The sequence below is a fragment of the Nuphar pumila genome, chromosome 12 (assembly GCF_984573655.1).
Source record: "Nuphar pumila chromosome 12, dmNupPumi1.hap1.1, whole genome shotgun sequence".
Taxonomy (NCBI): Eukaryota; Viridiplantae; Streptophyta; class Magnoliopsida; order Nymphaeales; family Nymphaeaceae; genus Nuphar; species Nuphar pumila.
The window spans coordinates 12,589,900-12,606,429 of record NC_143260.1 but is presented as its reverse complement, the minus strand read 5'-3'; the positions used below and the strand labels follow the sequence as shown (position 1 = coordinate 12,606,429).

The 16,530-nt window shown below is 36.4% G+C and overlaps 1 long non-coding RNA gene across 1 annotated transcript; it reads right to left on the bottom strand.

The window, feature by feature from the left end:
- Window positions 1–3,913: 3,913 nt before the first annotated feature.
- On the bottom strand, window positions 3,914–7,332 carry LOC149820021 (uncharacterized). The gene is made up of 2 exons (XR_016426424.1): window positions 7,168–7,332; window positions 3,914–4,331 (listed from the first exon to the last, which is right to left on the bottom strand). It is a non-coding gene; the product is annotated as an uncharacterized LOC149820021 (long non-coding RNA).
- Between the last annotated feature and the right edge of the window lie 9,198 nt (window positions 7,333–16,530).

The window sequence follows — 16,530 nt, the reverse complement described above, 5'->3', positions numbered from 1 at the left end:
TATAATGTGTGTGTGTGTGCATCAACATCCGTGTGTGAGAAAAGATATAGAGAACATATATGCATACATGATATGTGTGTGAAGTGTGAAAAAGATAAGAAAACAAATAATAATTGAGACAAACAGAAATATAAAATAGAAACAATACACATAAAAACTATACATTAATATATAATTATATATGCTTACATAGAAAACAATATATATATATATATATATATATATATATATATATATATATATATATATATAACACAAACACAAAAAATATATAATATATATTATAATAACTGAAATAGATTATTAAAAAAAAGGAAAAAGAAAGAAAAAACAGGAAGAAGAAGAAAAAACAGGAAGAAGAAAGAAAAAAAGAGAAGAAAAAAACCGAGAGAGGGATGGAGAGAGTAAACCAAGAGAGAGTACTTGTTCTAGTCTTCTTCTTTGTCTCGCTACAACCAACCGTGAGAGAACGAAAGGGATAGAGAGAGAAAAGGAAAGCACTAAGCCCTTCCTCTTTTATACTTTTCCTTGTCAAAGTAAAAAAAGAAGACACAACTGTTCTTAAGCCTAGTCGATAACAACCTAAGCAGTAGAAGAAAGAGCCACACTGCCCAAACCCAAAACCTCAAGTGGTGGGACTCCCCCTAGGTAGCCTAGGCGTTACTTTTGACAACTAAGCTTCCATTACTGTTCTTATCTCTTTTCCAATCCCTGATCTCAAACAGACCCTTGATTGGTCATATTTTTGTTTTATTCTCATACCACCATATGCCAATACAGCATCAACTAATCCAGATGGAGTGCTTATATACTTTTTTCATGTTCTATACTTTTTTCATGTTCTATCTGTTCACTAACAAATATATTAATGATATCAGAAATTTGAGAAAAGATTGTACCTGAGATGCAAATTCTGGTAAAAGGTGGGACTGTAGCAGTAAATTACCCTAATTGATATAAAACTGGCATCTAATGCCCAAAACGTGTAAAGGCTTGTGCGGCATCAATATGCCTATCATTGTTTTTGGGCCAACCAAAATGGACCCATCACCTTCTTACATGAAGCTGAAATCATGCAGGAGATGCCACTTGTCCCTTTCACCCCCACCCAATTGGTTTCCAGCTTGACCTTTTTGCTTGAGGATGCAGCCAATGGAGGTCACATAACTTTTGTCCAATTGACCCATGCAATAGAGGTTGAACACAAGTGGGAGTGTCAAAGGGTCGGGTTTGGATTGGATTTAAGTAGAACTAGACCCAAACCTCATTTGAGATTATGATATTAGGTTCGGATTTGGGATTAATTGAACCCATCATAAAAAAAATCCATACTTCGATCTTATAAAGATTACACGAATCAGACCCAGACCATACCTGGTAAAATAATATTTATTTATCATTTTTATATTGAAAAATTGCAGATCTTAATCAGAACTCGGGTCAGGCCCGAGACTGGTATGAAATTTCACAAACTATACCCAGATCCATATATTAATCGGATCCTTCGAGTCTGACCCAGATTTTAATCGAGCCTTTTTATTCATCACCATAACCTGATTCTATAAGATTTGGTATGGGTCAGGTCCAGGACAAACCCAATCCATGGACACCCCTGTAAACACAAGGCTAAAAAAATCAGGTATGAGGTTCCTTGGATGGCGCTACATATCCAAAATTAGCTTCGGATGCCGTTCAATCACACATTAAACAAACCTCCATTGGCCCACTGTATGAGCTCATGAATAAACTGATTGTGAATAGTATCGGTATCAGCCGAATACAGCTGAAACGTTGGCCAAATGACAACATTGGTCTCAATATGACCCAACTGTGCCAACCCATTGGGGCTATACAAACATAGATTTGGCTCTGGGACATGAAATTTTGAATATTAGGTGTCAGCGTACCGGGTCGTGTCGCCAGGGACAAGTGGCCAAAATGGCATAATCTTTCATAACCAATAACTGTTAGACGAGAATGGTAGTTGAATGCATGGAAAATAGTTTGGAGAAGATGAGAATTATATTCAAATCAACCTTTCAAAGGAGATACAAATGCAAAACAATAAAGATACTATCTAACTTACCATCTAATGTGCTAACTAATCTCATATATTAGCATTTAAGATAACTGTGAAACCTTATTAGGATGAGAATATACGATATATATGACCATTTTACCCGATATGGATCAGGCCAATTCTAACAATAACGAAATCATTTTTTTTGTAATGTCTGTGTTTGGATGCAATCCCCATTGGCGTGGTATAGGGATAGAAGAGTGTAAAGTAATTTCTACCATTGTATCACAAATCATGCATGAACTAGCTAGTTTCCAACGTGTACAACTTGAAAGATTGGTACCGTGAGTTAGGTGTTTGCATCTCTTACAGCAAAGCCAAAGCAAATGAGATAGTATCCACAGTACACATATAACAATACATAGATTGATAGCAGAAGAGACAAAAACAATAATACCGAATCCCTGGCTAAAAACAAACGTATATTTTTTTAAGACTTAATTTTTTAGTGTTCACATAAAATGCATCATGCATCCGCCACACAGCCACCCATCTTGGCACTTCTCGATATCGGTGCGGTCTCCGTATCGAGAAATTCTGAGACGGTGACTGTCAGCAGCGCTGCATAAAAAACGTCTTCAATTTTTTAATGTTTTTTGTACATCTAACCTTCCAGATGTAACTACATGTTTGGGTTAATAAAAATTTGAGTTTGTATCATGTTATTTTAATATATATATATATATATATATATATATATATATATATATATATATATATATATATATATATATAGAGAGAGAGAGAGAGAGAGAGAGAGATGCTAAATGAGTTCTTCAAGTTTTTTTTTTTATTCTAACCGTACAGATGTGATCCATGTACTTGATTTTACAAGGATCAACTCTTGAAGCGTTCGATTCCGACACATGGGTGGATTTTTATAATATTCAAAAAATTAATGGTCCAAAATCTTTGTAAATTTTTGAATCTCCAAACATCATTTTTTCCATGATCCAAGTGCAAATTCCTCATAAATCGAAAAACTGCAAAAACATACTCACATTTTATATATATATATATATATATATTGGCTACTAATGAAGATATGAAAGTAATGAGCAAAAATTTTCAAATTTTTGTACATCAAATGTGACCGTAGTTTGTTTAGTAGGAAACTTTTGATTCATGTGATTATGACTATGACAAGTAATTAGGTTTTAAAGGAATCCAAAAATCAATGGCCTATAATAATAAACACATTTTTACATCAGAAACTCCAAGGCTCGATCCTTAGCAAACAAACCATGTGGTTAGATTGAGTCGATACAACTTGCACCTATGATGTTAACTCATTAATTGCTGTACCAAATAATTTTCTTATATATATATATATATATAAACACGGAAAGGAGTAATGTTGAACCCCCTTTAATCGAACAAACCATCGACCATGCAAAAAAATAAAACCGGCATTCCTACCATTTTGATCGACCATGATGAACACATGAATGGCATTAGATTTGGTTAAAACAACCTCCCACTATAAGTTCCAATTAGGCGGCTTCTTATACCCTGAGGGTGCCAAAACAATTTTTTTTTTTATGGGCAAAATCAAAACATATTTGTTCATTTGATGGATACTAAGAGCAATCGCAGCCAAATAATTTGCTAGCTACTTCTGCCCTTGAATACAATTCAAATAGCCAAGCCTCAATCCCGCTTTCCTTTTGAAACCATTCTCACAGTTGAAGTTTCAATTCTCGTCATTTTTCTTATTGTATTTCACAACTAATCAATAAATTCTGAATACTTTTCTCTTTCAAAAAAAAAAAAAAATCAAAACATATTGTCCATATATAATTACCAGTACTGCCTTGGTAAAACCAAATTGTAACTCAAAGAAGTTTCATGTCACGTACTTTGCTTATGATAACGCCAATTCATGATTCACATGCATAATGAATGCTCATCATAGCATCCACGCCAAAGGAACAGCAAAACATTGTCAATCCTAATCTTAAGCAAAACATCAAAAGGAGCCATGAGAGGAAGGGCCTAAACAACAGCTTTAATAAGTTTATTAAAAGACCATGTGACCCTAGATCTGCTGCTCGTTGTAGAATTTTAACTGCTGCTCCATTGGGTTCATTTGATGTCGACAAAGGACTTGAGGGGGTCAATAGGGTCGATCTCTGACAGAAGAGGGAGATCAACGGCCAAGCTTTCGGGGCTCAAGCCTTCCCTTCTGAATGTCTCCACCAATTCTTCCAACACCACCTTGTTTCCATGAGCAGTAAGATGCAAACCGTCCCTGCAATCTTCCCAATGATCAATACTTCTTTTTTTTTCAGAAAACTGAGGTTAGGCAGACCCCTACCAGTTTACAACTATACCATTTGGGGTTCGAACTTGCAACGTCCAATACAAGGTGACATGCACTAACTGCTCCTGCTAGACAAGCAGAGCCCCCCGTTGGTCCAATGATCGATACTTCTGACACACAATTGAAGAAAATATATGATGGTTTTATACCACGATACTATATGATGGTACAGACTTTTTTTTTTATAGTCAAGCTAGGGTTACGCAGACCCCCACCAGTTACAGAACATACCATTGGGTTTTTAACTTATAACGTCCCAACACATGGCAACGTGCACTAACAGCTCCTACCAAACAAGCGGAACCCCCGTTGGTTGATGGTACAGACTCTTGTATATATAGAAATAACCACCAAATGGTAAATTCAATGGGATAGATATGTTTAGCATTGTTTATTTATCATATATATTAGAAAGTTTTATCATGTCTAATACACTATAAGATTTTTTTTTTCAGATGAGTGAAAATCAACTGCTCACAATTCATGAAAATAAGAGTGTAAAAATGGTATAAAACATCATATTCAAGCCAACTATAACACATGAAAATATTAAATAAAACATGCTAATCGTGATTCATGTAAATCAAGTGGAGTGGGAGCACCCTTACAAATTTAGAAGCATTTCACTCATGCGTGCCTCTATCTCTCTCTCTATGCTCAAAAGATAAAAATATGTGTCAGCCATAAGTCGACTGGCTTTTCCCAATAAACCATATTTTCTAATAGATTACAATATATATAGAAATGCTTCGGTGCTCCGGAAACACCTAAAGCACCTACACCTATATAGTAGAAATTATAGATGCAGGTTGATCTAATTATGAGTGCCTCAAGGGGGTTGGCGTAGTGGGTGGGGTCTTGGCTGCTAGACAGACATTGCCCTTCTCCTCAAGCCAATGAGCAGCATAGGCCCCGGGGAGCAGGGGTCCTAGCCTCAGAATTTTATGCTGATGGGACAACGACTGTAAGTATGGCAGGCTAAGCCAGACCAGGTCTTTGCCCGGGTAAAGTTTCTTTGGGTTATAAATTAAAAAAAAAAAGGTTGCATCTTCTGAATCAGGCCTTCAATGATGTACTCAACATAATTTATTTGATAGAAATCACATCTTGAATCACGTTTTTTTAGATATACAATAAGAACTTTTTAAATCATGAAACTTTGGTACATTGTAGACTGTTGATTTTTTAAAGTTTTAAAAAACCTATACAAACATCACAATCGCATGATTTACAACTTGTTTTGTACTTAAAATTGCATGTAGATCATATCAGTAAAGTCATCAACAAAAAGAAAAACTCGAATTTTGAAAAATCAAAATTTTAAACTAGGTGTTCTCTAAGAATCCTATATATATAATGTGTAAGATAGTTTTTAGTTTTTAGTTTTTTTGTTTTGACCATATCTACATGATTGATTTCATCATAATTGGCCTTTTATACACTTCGAGACCAAAAAACACAGGCAATATTTATGAATTTCGTAGTGATCACAATTAGTATAAATAATTATAACGTGACTGAAACGACAAAAATGAAACAGCGAGGTTGTTAATATACAGTCAGGCAGTGCGCACATAGAACCAAGCTCCAAGTTGTAAAATGCAAGAGAAACAACTTGAAGAAAAGGATGCATGTGATGGAAACGGATCCTCATTTGAAATAGGATGGGTTTCATCATACATTCAATTTTAGCCATCCAGTAGAACCATTTAGTCATTGATTGGATGGCTAGGATTGAATGTATGATGGAGATGGAATCCGTTTCCGCATGTGATTGAGCATGAGTTGTTAACACTCTTCTATCCCAACCATTTCCCCTCATGAAACGTCATTTTCCTTTTTTTGTTTTTTCTAAAAACAAAACCTGAACGTCATTTTCTAGATGGACGACTCCAAAAGCATCCTATGCATTTAGAGAGAGAGAGAGAGAGAGAGAGAGAGAGAGAGAGAGAGAATTGCACCCATGAAAGGAACGAAAAAAAGAGAAAAGAGGTGGAACTAAACGGGGTTAGAAAGAGAAACCATTGATGAATCACCAGAGTTGGCACAACAACAAGGGTTTTTTTGGCTTAGGAGAAGTAGATGAAATTGGCCCAAATAAAGTACATCAGATAAGGGATAACATGAGGCACTATGGTCATCATGTCACAAGAAAACCATGGAACTCTCTCTCTCTCTCTCTCTCTCTCTCTCTCCTGTCCTTGTCCAGGAACCTCAAGTTCCGACACTTGCACAGCCTTCTACATTGTACCATTCTCTACCGCATCCACAACAACTTCCAATTGAATTACATAAATGCCTCTCTATGATAAAAAACACTAACAAACCTGGATCAAAAACATTGTTTGAGACCCCTAAATGATGTTCTGATGAGCCTGGATATACATCATTGTTTAAGACCACTGAATATATAATGTTTTGATGAGGGAGATGTTCTCTTCTCCTAACATATGTAAAGGATGGCAGTTCAGTAAAACGTCCATCTCGTCCCCATGTGGAGAACTGTTGGTAGCAGAGGCCTGGTGAAGGAAATGCTTTCTCCAATCACAGTCCAAGTCATGGTCACCAAGGTAGTCAGGGAAGTACATGTCTTTGTGGGTGTGATGACGCGTATATATAATGTAATGTACTTACAAATGTCACAACTATTGCACCAGATATGACCCGTAACCTAACCATGATATTTCAAGCGCACCAAGAAGCCAGAAAGCATCGGGAAAGTGACTGGAAATTAACTTTAGGCAACTCAACTGTGTTTACTTACCTAAGGCATTCTTTCTCCCATCCAGGGACCGTCTGCATCTTCGACCACAGTTCCACAACGGGGACACCCGAATCCCTGCCAGCAGAGATGCACGACTCTGCGTACGAGCCAGCGCTCTGGTTGGTCCTCTCAGGCAGCCCAGTTGCACTACCCCCATATGGGTCCCTTACCAACACCACAAACACAATTAAATAAACTAAAAAAAGGGTAATCATCATCAGAGCTAGAGGAGATGATTAAAACCTTAATCTGGCATCTTCATCAATGGGTGGTGGAGTCATCAACACTATCAAAGTAGACCCCCATCTCTCCTAATCCATACATATTATACCAAATGGTCCTTATATAATTCAATCAACCGTTGCAAATAATGAGAGAGATTCTCTTAGAACAGTTAAGAATTGCAGGAGCTCACCTTGATGCGAGAGATGAGGGTGATGAGATTTTGTTTATATTCTTCGACGGGTACGTGTTGGAAGGAACTGGACCGGTCGGAGAGAGAGGAATCGTTGGCGCCGAAGAAGATGGTGAGGGCCACGGGCTGGGGATCACCCACGGAAGCAAGGACTCGGTCCACCACTCGGAGTGCCCACCTGGTGTTGTAGCCGCTGTACCCTCTCAACACCACGTCTGCCTGTTTCATATATATATATATCCCAACAACAACAAGCAATTATATTAATGAATCAAATATAGCAGCAACAAGATGAATAACGGCAGATGATCACAGTGTGGAGAAATTAAAGGGTACTGTTTCAGTGAATTGGAGATCGTACGTACAGTGCGAGAGAAATGGTTGGCGAGGGATGCTCCCCATCCTCCCTCCGAGAACGACTCTTCTGTGATCGAGTCTCCAAACAGCACTATCTTGGGTCTCATATCTTCTCCTCCTCTTCCTACTTGTCGAGTAGGTGAGAAAACGAGAAAACCTATACAGAGAGAGAGAGAGAGAGAGAGAGAGAGAGAGAGAGAGCTCAAAACGATCACGCAGGGAGAGTGAATGGTGGATTAAGATTTAAAACCATCGGCAATTTAATGCGCATAAGTCCATATTCCAGATCATTCAAAGGGACAAAAATTTAATGCGAATAAATACAAGAGGCCTAAAAAATAAGAAAAATCCAACCAATACCCTGCCACCAAAGTATTCATAAATCTGGCCCCTCCCTCTCTCTCTCTCTCTGTTGTGTGCTGTATTCCGAAGATACCCTTGACGTTTATGATGCAGAAGTTATCAAAGATGACTCATTTACTATGAAGTCTGAAACTAAATCGTCAAAGATGACTCATTTACTGTGAAGTCTGAAACTCCATGAAGGAGACCATATGCAATGATGAGGCGAGTTAAAGGGGTGATGCTGTGGCTTAGTAGGGGTGGGCTTGTCATTTTCTCTTGAACACAGATCTGCTGCCTTCGTAAATTTCTCATGGGATGGAGAAAAGAAAATGATTACAGCCTGCAGCTGCAAGAAGTGAGTGCTGGGTCGCTTTCACTCCCAATCTGTTTCTTCATACATTTTTCTAAACTGCCCCCCAAGTTGGTGAATATTATACTCGCGGGATCCAAATTTACGATTTTGGGTTCTAGGGTCCTTTTTTCCTTCCTAGTCTCTACTGTTAGATTTCCTCGGGTATGAATCTGAGTCCGAGATGCTAGAATCTCATCGAACCAGGAAACTGCATCTGTATTTTGGGGTCACGTTTGCGACCCCATTGAAAGTTGAATTTTCTCAAGATCCTGTGGTTGAAAATCACAATCATGAAATTTTTTTAAGATCAGCAAAACATGATAAAGTGCAAGTTGTGAAAAAAAGGAACCCATCCTTTGACATAAGATATAAAGTATCCTATGTTGATCTTAGTTATCCAGCTGATGCATCTTGACAGCTAACATCAGTCCACGTCCAAGTGAGAATGTAGACCAATCTTAACCATTGGTTGGACGGCTAGGATTGAAAGTAGCGTGCATCCCATTCTATGTCAGATGATGAGATGGATTGTCAGTTGTGATTGTGATTCTGCCTTGAGAATGCACATTCTTTGAAACTTGAGAAAGTTTGTGATGAACAGTCATATGTTGAACTTTCTAAAAGTGTGATGGCTCATCCCACCTATGACTAAATCAAATGTGCCTTGAGAGTTTTGAAAATCTTTTGCTGTAGCAAACCAAGTTGAAGCAAAGGTCACCAACTGGAGCTTCGCTTGTCGGGTAGGAGCAGCTAGTGTACGTCACCTTGTGTTGGGGGCGTTGCAGGCTCAAAACCCATTGGTATAGTTGTATAACTGGTAGGTCTGCCTAACCCAAGAAGTAAAAGCAAAGGTCGTATATGTGATCATGACAATAGAAAACGACGAACAGACATTTAAAACCAATGCAAATTTATGGCTTAGCCATATCTGTACTGTCAAAAATTAAGAACTCATTAGAGATGTTGAGGTGGCCACTGGAATTAGTACATTCAACTTCAAAGCTAGGTTTTCTCAACCTAAATGAATTATTCAATGTGAAGCAATAATTTTCCTTTTAGTCAAACTATTGACAGTGTACCCATAGGTCCGGCGCACATTGTATATATCCATTTTTTTTTGCTATTATTACAACAATAAACTTCCTTACAACCATAATATCACAAAACAATCAGCTCATACAGAGAGAGAGAGAGAGAGAGAGAGAGAGAGAGAGAGAGAGAGAGAGAGTAATGTTGAACTATTGGGCCGAACTCTATTAGGGGGCTGGAACCATTTTTTTTGCTTCGTTTCAGCTTGTAACATGTTTCATATATAACAATAACAGGGGCATTTTAAATTTCAATGAGTAAATTTGAACTGTTATGTCATTTTTAAAATTTTATAAAGAGAAGCTGTTTATCACGACTACACCTGCTTGTTTTATGTTATCTATAAGATTTAGGATAGGATTAAAGTAGAGCTATCATATGATCTCCTTGCCTTAATACTAGGTTATTGTCTTGGACATATATTATGAGGCCTAGTTTTGTACTTTGAAAACAAATTAAGCATTCCCATTCATTGCATCATGGAAAAGCAAAAGAAGAGAAGCTACCAGGTGACGGTGGCTTCTAGTTCATGGGGTATTGTCCTCTCTGAAATGTGGGGGAAAAGCCGCCACCTTCTAGGGTTATGAAAGCAACTTGAAGTTATTTTATTGTAGTTAGTTGCACTAGCAGTTATTGCTGTCCTAGCCTTTAGGAATTGTGCTTCTTAAGATAATTGGATTAGGAGTAGGGTGCGGAATCGGGTGGAAAAAGAACTCGTGCAATCACATTGCACATTTTAAATTTCAAATGTGCTGATGCACTTAAGCACCCATAGGTGGAGCCAGGAATGGGTGGGCACAAATGCACTGTAAAAAAATAAAATGATTAATAATAAATGAAGTCCCAAGTATAAAATATCAAACCAATGTATCAAATACTAAAACAAAACAGCATAAACACAAAAAAAAAATCTTAAAATCATAATAGAAATCAAAGATAAAATAATGACAATTATTGCTATTTAAAAAAAAAAAAAAACCTATCCTAAAATCCTAATAGAAATAAAAAATAAAATGACGATTATTACAAATCAAAATTCTAATTTAAAAGAAAAAAGAAAAACACAAAAAGTTCTTAAAACCCTAATTTAATTGTTCACATCATTTGAAATGATGCAAATCATTCTTTAAAAAAAAAGAAAAAAATGATGCAAATCAAAAACTTAAATCCTAACAAAAATCATAGATCTCTCATCTATGCTAATTGTTAAAAAAACAAACAAAACCTTTAATATTCTAAATCCTAAGTTTTAACCGAAATAAAGTATTCATTCTTTATGAATTCATGATTAATGATAATTGAAAAAGAAAAACACAAACCCTAAAAGCATAATTCAACATTTACATAATTTATTAAACATGAAATCAAAACCCTAATTCATACAAACATCATAAATTATGCATTTATACTAATTGATAAAAGAACAAAATCCTTAACATTTTAACCAAAATCAAGTATTTATTATTGATTATTCATGGATTTATGCCTAACGGTAATTAAAAAAAATAGAAAAAACCTAAATCCATAACTAAAAATTTATGCCATTAAAAAAAAACTAGAACCTTAAATCCTAAAAAACATCATTCACATATAGCCAAATTGAAAAAAAGCTCACAATTCTAACTAAAATCAAGCATGTGAAATCATGTTTAATGTCGATTAAAAAACAAAAAAATACCTAATTAAATATTCATCTCATTTAAAAAATCTAAATTCTAATTAGAATAAAACACAAAAAACCTTAAAACCTAATTAAATATTTCATGTTATTTATAAAAAAAACTAAATAAAAAACCTTAATCCTAGCAAACATCATTCATATAGAGGCTAATTTGAAAAAAAATGCATAAAATTCTAAATAAATCAATTATGTGAAATCGTGTTTAATGTTGATTAAAAAATTGAAATACCTAATTAAATATTAATCTCATTTAAAAACCAAAATTAAAACCTAAATTCTAATTGCAATAAAATACAAGAAAAGCTAAATCCTAATTAAATATTCATGCTACTTAAAAAACTAAATAAAAAACCTCAACCCAAACAAACATCATTCATATAGAGGCTAATTGAAAAAAAGAACCTAAAATTTTAACTAAAATCAAGAATGTGGAATCATGTTTAATGTTAATTGAAAAAACATAGAAATGCCTAATGAGATATTGATCTTTGAAAAAAATAAAATAAAATACGTAAATGTTAATTGTGGAAAAAAGCACAAAAGAACCTAAAACCTAATTAAATATTCATGCTATTTTAAAAAGTAAATAAAAAACCAAAATCCTAATTCCTAACAAACATTATTCATATTGTTGTAGTTTTCTTGGTAATATTAAAAAACATGTCCTTAGACGAACCCATTAAAATTGTTAACCAAGCCTTTTATCTAACTCTTCTCATTATGCATATGTAGTGGTGGTGTCTTTCTTTTATTTTCTAAGCAACCTTTTCATACTCATATTGGATTAACGATGACTCCATTTGCATCTTGGATGCTCTAATACTAGTTGTTGCAGCTAAACTGCCACTAATTCAATTGCTCAAATTGATTCCAACAACATTGAATCAATTTAAACAACCCACCTAAGCGTTCAAAAAACGCATGCAGACACAAGCAACAAGAAAATAAAGAAACAAGATTGCATAAACCACAACACCATGATTTATATGGTTCACCCACAAGAGGCTACATCCACGGAAAAGTCGTCAAGCAGGATTTCACTATAAATAAAGATATCATAAGTGGAATGCAAGATTAGAGATCACCTGCCTTACCTCCTTAATCCGATGAACATCCAACATCCTACAATCAATAACCACATTAAAAGAGACCGTCATAACGTATTCCCACCACCGTATACGCAATTTGGTGAGATTCATGATGGCAAACACTCCTCCAAAAACACCTTTAGACTCTAGGGGTATGGATATAAGAAGTTTTTTTAGAAGCAAAACTCTTCTATTCAACTTCTAAGATGAGAAAAAGTTATCATTAAGCATAAGGAAGCCCTACTTTTTCTTTCTATTGTTAATAAGACCCTATTAACCAAAATACCCTTTAACAAAGTAAAAAAATGGACTTACCAACCCCAAAGAGAAAAGATAAGCAATTGATGTCACCTAACTCAACACTCCCTTCTAGAGATAGATGAGTGTCTTCCAACAAGAAATGCAAACCCATTAAGCTCATCCTTGAGTTTTAATCACTTGCCATTATGCGGTTGGTTGTCTCGTGGATGCCCACAAACTGTTCGACCAAATGGCACAACCAACTATAGTATTTGTGTAGAACTCTCTTATATCTGGGTACGTTGAGCAAGGCCAGTACGAGGATGCAATGGTTCTCTACCCCAAATTGGATGAGATGGGTGTTCAGCCTGATAATCTCATTCCCTCACTTAGGATCTGGTCACTACATAGGGGCGAGGATGTCCATCAGCATATTATCTGGTGGAGTTACAGTGCCGACCGATTGCTTATCAATGCCCTCATCAGCATGAATGTGAAATGTGGCGAAACCGCAAACACTCAGTACTTGTTTGACAAAATGCTTGAAAGAGATTATTTTATAGGATACGATGCTAATCGGATACATTAGACATGGGTGTTTGGATTATGCTGTCAATTTGCTACTTGTCATGGTTGCCAAAGGTTTTGAACTAGACAATATTGTAATCTCTGCAAGCTGCAGTGAAATGTATATATCATCGGCATCAATGCAGCAGCAGACCCTTGACTATTTACTTAAGTTGGCTTGTTAAGGTCGTATCTTCTCCATTCATTCTTTACTAAAAACAGTGGAACATGCACCGAAAAGAGCTGTAATTGTTTGGTTCAGGCGTTTGTTAAGGTTGTATCTTATCCATTCATTCTTTAAGTTTATTGAATGTGAAATGTGCATTACATTGGCTTGAAAGAGACAAGGATGTGATCCAAGCTGACCCAAATCTGATTGGATTGAGCTCTAAATCATGGGCTATTGCACAAGTACCTCTAACCTACTCTAGTGTCCTGTCCCCTTTTATAATGTTCTCAATGGATAGCTCCACAAATTAATGTGTCCCCAGCCCGTTTAACCATGTTCATGTTATCATGGGGTTATCCATCTGTATTAACACCTCAAATTCAACATAGTTGGGTCTTACAGGATCCAGCCTGGGTGACAAGTTCGAAACTTACTGGTTCAGTTCAGGTTCGTTTTGTTAACATCCCTAGTTACTAGGTAACCTCGAGTTGGTTGTAAAAATTGACACTTGTATGATAGTACTGGCACCCCTTAACATATATTGCCTAACACTGATTGCACAACTTCTTACTTTGAATACTTACATATGGCCCAGTCTACCGGTCCACCTTTCAACCCTAGGTGTTTCCTTAATCCGGACCTATTTTTTTGTCTAGAGAAATTGAAGGTAGATACAACTTGTTCTTCAAAGCAGTCGTTGTCTTTGATTGTATTTTTTTTTTCTTTTCAAGTTGTCTTTGATTGTATTGAATAGCAGACTTTAGTCTGGTTGTTAGAATTGAATGACAATATTATGTTGTCTAAAGCATGCAAATTCTATACATTAGCATCAGGTTCTATAAGGTAACTACAGGTGGGGAAAAATTCATCAATAGGTTGGATATTGTTGGAAATTGGACACCATAAATTCATCAAAAAGTGTGCAAGACTAATGAATGAGGATAGACCAAAACAAACAGAAGGTGCTAGAAAGTTATGTGATGCATTGCTGTTCCTCAAAATTTAAGGTTTTGTAGAATGCTATTTCAAAGATCATAAGCTTTATCATTTTTTTTCTTCCCTTTAGACCATTTTCCGAATTAGGGAAAGTTAATTATGTCATACATTGCATCCATCACAAACTTTGAAGTAGAAGCACACTTTTTTGTGCAACGCATCTGGGCAAGCTCGAGTCCGGTTACTCGAACACAGCTCACGCAGAAGTCCGGAACTCAACATTTTTGAATAAACTAGATTTATTCTTTTATGTATTTTGTTTTTTATTAGGATAGTGGCCCATGGCTGGTAGGATCTATTTTGGCCATTGGCGGGTGTTGAGGGTAGTTGGGTAGTTTTATAATTTTTCTTAAATTTTAATTTAATTTTATTTCTTTTTGGTTTAAATTTGCCAAGTTGGATCCATCCTTGGGTGGGTCTGGACCCAGCTGTCATGGGTTGAATCCAGCTGGGTACTTAAGGTGCCCCTCCCACCCGTTGGAACCAAGACCCACTATTGGGGGGTCTTGACGGTGGGTTAAGAAGCCAAAGAAGGAAAAACAAGTCTCTCTCATTTTTTCCCTCTTCCTTCATTTTGCTCTTGCTTCCCGAACGTCACTCTATCTCTTTTGGGCAGCAAGAAGAGAAGACGATGGGGTTGGGCTCCCTTGGGCGGCAACGTGAAGCCCAAGGAACCCTCCCAACATCTCCCTCTTCCCCCTTCCCCATTATTTTTAAAACCCCCAAGTTGTGAGGGGGTTCGGGGTTGTTGTTGATGTTGAACCTTTCCCCATTGTGGAATTTCAATGAAGACGTTGGAGGTTGTGTTGATGCCATCTCTCTCTCTCTCTCTCTCTCTCTCTATATATATATATATATATATATATATATATAAAGTAAGATCAAGGTTTTATTTTTCTAAAAATATTTGTTATATAGGGATGGAGTTGAGAGCTGATTGAAAATTATTTTTTTTCTTAAGTTTATGCATTATTTTTCTTGATTTTTCATTGTTCCTACTTTTATAGCGTAATTTTGGTAGGAGTAGCGTAACATAGCATTTTAAGTGAATCGAAGATTTGAATTGCATCAAAGTGGTATCAGAGTTGGGTTCATCGCTTTGATTCCATTCGATTGACGATGTTCTTGATTTCAAGGGGTGCCCATTCGATTGACGATGTTCTTGATTTCAAGGGGTGCCAGACGTTCAACCTAGAGAGCGACGTTGAATACATGTCAGAAACATGGCGTTCATATGTAAGGTACGATTATTCTACGCATGAGATGGTTTAGAGCTCCTCGACCGATTTCCCAAATCGGTGATATTCACTGTCATCGATCAACCAGACTAATTACCCAACCCAACATTTTGATCATCTTTATGTTGAATTGACCCAAACTTGGTCTAATCGGGTCCAGCCGGAAGTCCAGCTTGGTTTTGGACTGGGTCAAAACCAGACCCAGCTAATTTATGGACCTGGATCAGGTCAAGACTAGACCTATTATCCCTCAAACTTGATCCAGTCTCCATCCTACCCTTATTCGGGTCCAACGACTCATCATATACCCAATCTGATCACGATCCAATCAAATTTAAACCAAACTCATTATCCAAACCACCTAAACCATACCCACACCTATCTTTATACCTCTCCAAACTACTACCCCACTTAAAATAAGCTTTGAAATGAGTTTATTTATCAAGGTTCAATGTTTGAGCAAAAATACATAGAAGAGTTTCATAGAAAGGTACTCCAAACCCAAAATTGTGAGACCCTAGACCTGTAAATCGTTAAGTTTATTGTTGGATTTTGTGGTTGCCTTTTTTGAAACTATATAAAATTTCCTTCACACCTTAAAACAAGCTTTTCAAGGTGCCTTGGATCTAGAAACAAAACTAAAACTTGATCCAAATCCCCTCTCTGAGCCCATCTTAAGCCTAGATCTAATTAAAGAATATTTGCATCCAAATCATGCGATGAGTCCAAATCCATTTTGTTGGATCTTTCTAAACCCATCTTGGACCCTCATAGCCCCATATCCAAAAACACCATCATGAAACTAAACCTGAGTCCATTTGACCTA